Raw genomic sequence first — 9,967 nt, forward strand, 5'->3', positions numbered from 1 at the left:
CCACACCTGCAGCCCACCTGGTAATCAGGCACCGGCCACACCTGCAGCCCACCTGGTAATCAGGCACCAGTCACACCTGTAGTCCATCCGGTAATCAGGGGAAACATTTACTGAGCCAGCTCCATGCAGCAGGGGGAGAAGTTTGGAAAAAAAAGGATCAAGCTGGAAAAAATAAAAAAAACACCAGGTCTTCCACATAGGAGCATGGGAAGAAGATCATTGGCCCATGAAAGGCATCCATATCTCCCTCCCTATTGGGGAGCGGCGTCCCCGCAGAGGTAAAGGAAAAGGATTCACCTCTCTCTCTCTCTCTCTCTCTCTCCTCTAACCATGGGTATATTACAAGCCATAGCTGCAGCATTTAAGGCAAAGCCCTGCTCATTCCGAGTGGCTTATCTGTTCACATGGCAAAAAACCTAAGCTTTTTGATTTACTTCCATGCTATGCAGCTCACTGACAATGCGCAATAGTGTTTCTCTCGCTGGCCCCGCCAGTCAGCCCATAGACTTTACATTATGGTGACATCAAAAGATTTTAAATCGCTTTTCTCGGCTAGAGTTACGTCTTTTTAAGTTTAAAAAGTCCAAAATTAGCCTCGTTTGCCGTTTGAGGTGTTCTGGCAGAAGTCTCTTTTAGGGCGTTTTCACACATACCTTATTTGTTCTGGACTTTTGGATGTTTCAGTTTGGTCCAAACCAAAATTGCACATGAGAAAAGTTACGGCCCGCATCAAAAGACCAAATTTAAGTCTAATTAAAAGTGGTCTCGGCCCGGATCGAACTAAACCATAGTCCGAGAGTGAAAGCATTTTTTGGATGGTTCGGACTTTCGGACCAAATACAAGAAGATCTGGCAGACTCTCCTTGTTTTACAAGACCGTGAACGCTCCTTTAAGGAGTAAATTGGTGCTTAGTGTGTGGGCTACATGAGAGAGAGATACCAGCACTCCGAGCAGAGAATTCATCAGCAGTTTTCTTGGTTAGTGGTCGTAACTGAACAGTGTAGGTTTCAATTTGTCTCCAGAAAGAAAGTTCCCGTGTCTTGCTGCTTACCTTCCTAACAAAACAAAAAGGGGACCGCAACAGTCAGTGGAAAAACTTCCGACTCATAGCCCTTCTACAAACCAATCCATTAGAATATATCTGGAGACTCAGCTCACATATGTGATGACGGCAGGACCTAGTTTTGTCACATTTAGACTGCAGTGTAAATAAAAAAAACTTACTTAACTTGTCAAATGTATACAACACAAACAAGAACCTTGGTTCGGATCTTGGTTCAGACTGCGTGTCTTTGTGATCACCGCAATGTATGATGTTACTGTGGTTCTCCTGGGGGGCAGCGTCTCTCAACCTGTGCCAGAAGCATAGAAATGTGATCTGATGGACCAAAGTGGGGGCAGGGTAGTGATTTGCAGCTGGAACTGTTGCAAACATGGTTCAGGTTATGGCTTCCCGTGGGGGTGATGTGGACATCTATGTGAAATTGAAATAAAACATTGCCAAGATCTGTTTGATTAATATCCCCAGGAACAATAAAATACCATGCAAATGTTTTTCCATGTGACTGCTGACGACATTTAATTCCTTTCTGGTGCCACCCTAGTCTTACATTGGCAGACCTGCTGTTGCTAGGGAGTAAGGTCTGGCTACACAACAGATAAGGGAGACCAAATGTCCTCTTTTTGCCCGGACATGTCCACTTTGGGGGGAGAGGAGAAATGAAAATGTCTGTTTTTTCACGTGTGTACTTAAATTGACTGGCGGGTTGCACACAATACTACGGTACTTTGTTGCGTGACGTTATTCCTAAGATGCTGCCTTGTGACTTGCACATACAGGAAGTTGATCAGAAAGGGAGCAGATTAGACAGTTTATCTGTAAAAAAAAAAAAAAAGTCCATGTACTGTCCCGGTCGGGACAAGGGGGAGGCGGAGTGCACCGTATGCAAAGCTAACACACATGTTTCAGTGTCTTACAAAAGGTGCTGGACATCCCAAAGCTCACATGGACACCGAAAAACCTTATCTTATATAGAAAAAGGTTTTAAGAGAGATTTAGTTGAAGCTGACACAGAATAAGGTCATATTTAGAACATTATCTCTTACTTGAAAAGAGAGCTATTTTCTTTCAGGTTGTTACAGATTTCATTTTGTTACATAAGTTATTTTTGTACCATTGAGGCACAATAAAGCATGTTCATTAACCTCTGGGAAGAAAGTTTGAATCTGTCTAGAGGCCGGCCGAGTGTCCTCTTTTTTGGAAATGAAAATATGGTCACCCTACCACAGATGCATTCTGGGTTGTTCATTTCTTTAAACCAATCACAATCGAAGCTCTGGACACAGCGACGGCTGCTCTGCAAAATAGTCTTGGGAATGAACTTGTTTTGGTGGAACATTTGCACCCCACAAAATAGAACGCCAGGTAAAATATTAAATGGTGTTCACACAATAACACATGTGAGCTATTAAAAGTAGCTGGAGACATGGCTAAACATAATGTGCTCTTAGCAGTGTATCCCCGAATGTATTCGTCCATGCTGATCGCTCCCGAAATGTCTGTAAAAATGACATTGTTATTCATAAATACTGTGCAGACATTAACATAAGAGGGTAAAGGAATAGTCAATGACACCGTTGACAAGACAACTTAAGTTTAACAGGCACATTGAAGTAAAAACTGTAAATGTGTTTCAAGGCCACTGCTGCAGCAGCGGGTGTAAAACCCTTGACAAAGCCACCCCCTAAGAGAACCCTACCCCTCCTCCCTTAAGTGTCCTCACATTTGGATCTTTTCCCCCCTTGACCCTCTACCCTTGTATTGTAGCCATGCACGCTCTGTACTCACCTTCATAAATAAGGTCAGGGCAGACAAAGAGAGGAAATGTTAGGGGAGAAAATCCCATCAGAGGAATAAAACTTGGGTATTTTTGTACGCGTGTTGGAAGCCGTATTGTGTGAAGGGTCAAGCACCCTTCATTTTGCTCTGATCTCGCGGGCAGCTGGAGAACGATGAAAGGACAGAAAGAGAAGTTAATTTTATTATGAAGAAAATGAGAATGAGGGCAAGGATTTCTCTGACGAGTGGGGAAGAATGAAAAGGTTAATTGGGCTATTATCCCACGGTCGTTTTTTTGAGGGATTTATAAGATGTCCTGGACTCGCACTCACTTTCTCTCATTCTGTGTCAGACATGTGCACGCTACCTCACACTAGTCCACATATGCACAAAGAATTTGGGCAACATTTTCTCCAAAGACTTAAAGTTATAGTACACCACTTTGGATATAGTTACAGCCTTCAACCACACGCTAACATTAATCAATGTTTTACATTTCTTTGTGTATGAAATGAATAAAAGAATATGTTAAAGTGAGCTTTTAGAGATATGTCTAGTGTATAATATATTACAAAGTTTCTCCATTTCTTTTTACATTCAATCGTATGGATTTGTATTTTTTAGTATGTTTTTGCTATCCATGTGTGCACTAAATGACTCCTGTGCACATGCTCTGCACGCCCATGGACTGTAATGTGCAATCTCTACGGGCCCAAATGCAATGAAGTCTGAAGAAACCTTTTAATTGGAATAAAATCACTAGAGGATGCTATCCTGGAACCCTATCAAAGTTTCTAAACCATTGGATATACAATGTGTATGCAGGGCAGTAACCAGATGCAAAGATCATATGTTCATACCTTTACTTTTTTTTCCTTCTTAGGCTGTCTTAGTGTTTCTCCAAAGAAAATGTGATGCAGCAACATTAGGGTAAAAATGCAACACTTTTGGCTGCTCTGTGCCTTAATTATAACAGGGTCAAGCGTCTTCACTTTAGGTTTTCAAAAGAAATGGGGCACAACGGAAATCAACATATGTACAGTATATGTAGCCTCGACGAAGCAAAAGGAATGAAATTCCAAAGCGTACAACAGTTCAGCATTGTCTTTTTCTGGAAGTTATCTTTAACAGTTAATCAAGTTCTGTTTCACATCAGATTTCTGTTCACTTTTATCACCTAATCAATATAGTTAGATCACCGCCTGATCATGCCAATAACGTAGTACTGAACACATCTAAATTTAAAGTCACCTTACAAAGAGAAAGCTTCATGTAACCTTGGTATGAACTCAAGTGTTTCACTGATGCTATCACATTGATACAACGCCGGTCTTATCAGTGGCTAAGTGATCATGCAAATAGACCTGATCAATGAGGACCTTCTCTGAGAGGACAGCACCAGGGTGGATAAGGGTGAATTAACAAATGCATACATGTATAGTACTAGAAATATAATATGTCAAGTAAATGTGAGACCGAACCAACGAGCACCACCTTTCACAATACCCCTAAATGCCACCAGGCGTGTCTGCACTGCGTTCCAGCATCGCCATCAGCAATCACGGCCAATCAAGACAATGCTTGGGATTCTACCATACAACCAGTCATAACCAGAATGAATAGAAGAAAGCATTTAACCAGACTAATTTTGGTAGAAACAAAAATATCCAGGAGAAATTGACAAATCAAAAGGAATATCTTAGCTGGCCAGGTAAAATGCTCAACTTCTGAGGCGCTCACAGTGAGTTATGACAGATGGCGGAACCAGAACATTACACATCCGGGTCAGGTGGAATATAATCCTTGAAGCTTTGTAGGTGGACCTCTATCCCAATCTTGCTTGATGTACGACTCCAGTTGCTAAACAGCCCGGGATCTCAGTTGTCAGATTTTGCGCTTCATAACGCACCACACATTTTCAGTGAGAGAGAGAGGTCAAAATAGCAGGCAGGCGAGGGTAGTACTTGCAGTAATTTACTATAAAGCCTAACTGTTGCAGAATGTGGCTTGGCATTGTTTTGCTGAAATAAGCAGGGAAGTCCCTGACAAAGACGTTGGTTGGATGGCAGCATGTTGCTCCACCACCTGTATGTGGTATTTAGCATTAAAAGGGGCCTTCACAGATGTCCAAGTTACCCATGCTAAGGGCACTAACACACCCCATACATCACAAAAGCTGGCTTTTGAAGTTTGTCCTGCTAATCTGAGTGGTGCTTTTCCTCTTTACCTGGATGGACATGAGGTTTGTGATTTCCGAATACAATTTAAAATGGGGACTCGGCAGACCACAGCACACTATTCCACTCTGCTGCAGTCCATCTCAAACAAGCTCGAGCCCAGAGAAGCGGTCTGCGTTTCTGGGTGTGGTTGATACATGGCTTCATTTGGTAGAGTTTTAACTTGCACTTGTAGATGTAGCGACAGAATACATTAACTGACAATGTTTTTACAAAGTTGTTCCTGAACCCACGTGGTAATATCCTTTACATAATGATGTAGGTTTTTTATGCAGGGATCAAAGGTTCTTAAACGGATCACAGTTCTTAAACTGTTCACGCAGTGGTGACCATTGCCCCATCGTTGCTTGTGAACGACTGAGCCTTTTGGGGAGGCTCCCTCCTTTTATACCCAATCGTGACACTCACCTGTTTTCAATTAACCTGTTCACCTGTGGAATGTTCCAAGCAGGTATTTTTGGAGCATTCCTCAACTTTTGCAGCCTTTTCTCTCCCCTGTCCAGTTTTTTTGGAATGTGTTGCAGGCATCAAATTCAAAATACATAAATATTTGCAAAAAAACAAAGTTAATCAGTTTGAACAATAACTATCTTGTGATTGTAGTGTATGCAATTGAATATAGGTTTAACATGATTTGAAAATCATTGTATTCATATTCCAAAAATGTCCAATTACACTTTACACAATTTCCTCGGAATTGGGGTTTGTAAATCAAGTTGTCAAGATGGAATAATGTTCGGTTATGTTGTAACATTGGTTCTCTGAGTGAAGAGACTGGAAGAGCAGAGAGCCTCGGTTTGATGGAGAACAGCAGGTTCCTGTGCTCTGAACTTTGAAAGAATCCAAATCCAGTCAGTCACTTGAACAACATTTACGTTTTGATACTTAGACCTTTACAAGGTAAAATCCATGTATTTTTTTTTTAACCATGATTAAGGTCTAAGAACAATAGCGCATGGTTTCTATCTCCACCATGAGGAATTCTAAGTAATGACGACACTGCTGGTCCGTGATTGCGCACCGCCCCAACCCCTCCCCCAGGCAGTTCTAAAAGCCAAGAAGGGCAAGGAAGATTAAAAAAAAGAACGTGATGGACTCTTCAGATAGGTAATTATATTCACTCTAGTTTCTGCGCCAGAAAGTCACTGGACACCACAATCTTCTGACCATAGTCATACTGAGAAATACATAGAGAGTTGTGTGGAGCTGGAGCTTTGTAGCAAATTGTGTCGAAACGGACGTTCATCAATATCAAAACGTTATGCACCAAAGCTTTAAATATAGTGAGTATTCTAAAACTGTAAGTTCAATTTTGAGCTATGTGCTAGAGCCTTTCCATTTAAGCTACTTTATACTTCCACTCCACTTCATGTATTTGATTACTTTAGTTACTTTGCACGTTCAGAATATTAATAGATATTATAAAAACAACTTACAAATCATATGTTGTTATTGTGGCAGTATGCAAACTATTTAAATGAGCTCCACCTTTACCAGCTGCATCACTAGGGATGCCGACAGATTGACACTCATTGACTCACTCATCATGATCCAGTGATGTAATGTACTGTATATTATTCGGAAATTGACAAATCTGCATATTGAAACTTTTACTTAAATTACTTTGAGTATATTTTCATGCTTGCACTTTTACTAAAGTAAGATTTTGGATGCAGGACTTTGACACTAACAGAGCAGGCTGTCACAAACCATTGTAATGTCGGCCATTGCAGTAATATTGTAAAATATCATGCATATTGTGCATCAATTTTCATAAGGTATACGGTTTAAGTTCATGAGGATGTGTTGAACAGAATGGTATAACAGAAACATATAGTGTTGTATCGCTAGCTTTCCTTCAGTAAAAGATCTGAGTACTTCTTCCACCATTGGTGAAAATACTTCCAGATGCTGAATACTAGCAACAAAAGAATTTGTTATGCCAGTTTAAGATGAAGACAACTAACCTGCTCATGCATGGAGCGCTTTGCAAACACGGTATATTACCCATAGTACAGTCTGTCTTCCCACCCACCTGTGAGATGATGCAGACACACACACACACACACACAAACACACACAGACTGTCACAATTATTTCTTTACTTACTTATTTGCTTACTTATGGCAGCGAGAGAATGGAAGCTGAGGGCAGTGGCCCCTTGATTAGCAAGTACTCATTTGTGATGTTCTCCAGCAAATCAACGGCCATCCACATGACGAAGAATGCCGCTAAAAAAATGAACAGCTGTCACCGTGTGATGTGTTAATTTCCTGACAGTCTCTGCACTGAAACCAATTACTGACTTAAGGGCAGGGAGAGAGAGAGACCCTCTGCACACACTCATTAGGCTCCTTCAGGACTAAAAGGATAAAAGCAAAACAAGGAGACAAAGGGAGCGAGAGGAAGAAAGGAACGAAAAGAGACTTTCACACTTGCTGAAAGCCTTGTATGTACAAAATGTCACTTTAGAAATAATTAAAAACAAAGCTCCGAGAGCCTCATGTGTCTTCTAAGGATCACATGTTAGTGAAATTGAGTTTTTTTTTTTTTATCGGAATAGAAATTTATTTTGCACAGTAAGATTGTGTAATCTTATATTTTTGGTTCCTATTATGACTTATTGTGTTAGAGTCTAGAACAATAGGCCTGTGGTCTTCTTTGTGCATTGCAGGCTGTTTTCATTCACCATATGTACCTATAGAGACCACAGTCATGCACTGTAATACTTCCGTAATTCAGAAAATATTTTTACGTACCAAAATGCATCCAGTGTATCCTAGAGCTTACTGTGATTTAAGCAGCACGGTGGCACAATGGTTAGACCTGGGGCCTCACAGCAGGAAGGTACTGGGCCCCTTCTGCATGGAGTTTGCATGTTCTCCCCAGGTGTGCATGTTTTCTCCGAGTACTCAAGTTTTCCCCACCACTAAAAATATGTTCCCCTCCCTCGCTACAGAGCTGATGTATGGTGAGCGTCTGGCGTCGTAAGGCTGCCGTGCATCACCCTTGTGGGTGCTACAAATTGGTGGCGTTAGACAGTAGTCCCCCCGTTCCCCTGACGCGCTTTGAGTATCGATGACAACTGTGTCGGGTTTCTTCCTGATGAAACGTTTGATTTTACATCCATGTTTCCTTGCTCACAGTCTTCTTCTGCCCTGTCTTCCCGGTCCTTTGGCGCATTGCTGCAAATCATGTCGTTACCTGTTGATCAGTGGGAAAGTCAATGCAGTCAACAACAAGTTCAACCCCAGTAAATACAGCAGTGTGGCAAAACTCCAAGCAGGAAACATTACCTAATTTTTTATCCTAAATTCTATTTCAATTCTATTTTATTTATAGTGTCAAATCATAACAAGATATATCTCAAGGTACTTTACAGATAAAGTAGGTCTAGACCACAATTTATAATTTCCAAAGACCCAACAATACCAGTAATTCCGTTCAAGACTTTAGGAACTTAGATTTTTAAACCAGCTGGCAGACATAGTACACCACCTCCATTCTGCTGGTGAAAATCTCTCTCTCTTTGGTAACCCCCATTACGCCCCTTCTGTGTTTCCCAGAGCCTCCCAGTCTCAGGGCCAATGGGGCGGCCATGTCCCCTGTGGGCCTGCTTGTTCTCTGCTCCCTTCTGGCGTTGGAGATAATGTGGGAATATTTATTCACTGTCCTCCGTGACCCGCTGTGTGTACGGAGTGCGATGCAGCTGTAATTGGGACGGTGGTTAAGGGGTGCTGCTGAGTTATTCCAAAGACAGGCCTCGGCATCTTTCGAAACATGGCCCCTGGTCCATGTCCCTATCCCTGCTCCCGCGCTCAACCTAATCTGCTAATAATACCTTTGTCTAATGGTGTCAATGGCTATATATCACCCGAGGACTGAAGGGAGGGAGGGAGCTAGTGAGAGAACGAGATAGTGCTGGCGATAGATTCAAATGCATGCTTTGTCACACGGCTGGAGATTAAGGTAATACATTCCCCCAAAAATGGCAACAATGACAATCTGAAAGTCAGTAATAGAAATGTGTACATATATATGATAATTCCCCAAAAAAGATTATCTGTTTTTGGGTGAGGTGGAAGCATTTTTACATTTTGTGGAATTTCAAATAGTTCTGGATTATATTTTAGGAAACAATTGAGCATACTATTCAGCTTTAACATAAGACAAGCTAGGTTTTTATATTATCAGAAAAGGCAGTTTAATTGATGATCTACAGATTATATTAGAGACTGATTAATAAATAGATTGTTGCAAAGAGAGGTATAGAGGCTTCTGGGAAGATGTGTTAAAAACAAATAATGTCTGCAGACTGTGTTGGAAGAATGATCCCAATTGCAAGCCGGTTACCAGGATTTGTTGGTCTTCTGCTGCATTCAAGGGATAAAAAAACAACTAGAAAATAAAAATAAAGAGCCATGAACGCTGGCCTTCGACTCAAGTGTTCCACTCCCTAACAAGGGTAGTCGTCACGCGGCCACGGTCGCCAATTGCTTCTAAATGAAGGCAGATATTAATGAGGTCTTGATGGAGCTGAGCTTTTGTTGGAAGCGCCTTGATGTTGAGAGCTAAAACAAGACATTCTCATCAGCAGCCTTCCCCCAAGTCTTTAGAGATCAAATTATGTCGAGATATCAAGGAAATGAGTGACTTACTCTTAATTTCACAAAGAAAAGAGGGTGAGAATAAAAATAATTGATTCCTTGACTTTCTTACAAGACAGAGAATTGTAAAACAAACTCGGAAAGGAAGAACAAGTCTTTTCTTTGTTCATAAATAGATGATTATTTTTAATTTCCTTAGATGAAATGCAGGGTGTCTCCCATGAGATGCACTTGGCTAGTTATTGTGCAGAGCTCACTTATTTTATTTATACAATTGGGCTTG

General features: G+C 41.2%; 1 long non-coding RNA gene across 1 annotated transcript in view; it reads right to left on the reverse strand.

Annotated features, from left to right (window-relative positions):
- The window catches only part of LOC117946652, a 16,520-nt gene that overhangs the window by 5,031 nt on the left and 1,522 nt on the right, over nucleotides 1-9,967 (reverse strand). The window contains exons 2-3 of the long non-coding RNA XR_004657069.1: nucleotides 8,747-8,750; nucleotides 6,757-6,763 (exon numbers count right to left, since the gene is read on the reverse strand). This is a non-coding gene — a long non-coding RNA (uncharacterized LOC117946652). The remainder of the gene's footprint in view (nucleotides 1-6,756; nucleotides 6,764-8,746; nucleotides 8,751-9,967) is intronic.

Source organism: Etheostoma cragini, chromosome 1 (genome assembly GCF_013103735.1).
Source record: "Etheostoma cragini isolate CJK2018 chromosome 1, CSU_Ecrag_1.0, whole genome shotgun sequence".
Taxonomy (NCBI): domain Eukaryota; kingdom Metazoa; phylum Chordata; class Actinopteri; order Perciformes; family Percidae; genus Etheostoma; species Etheostoma cragini.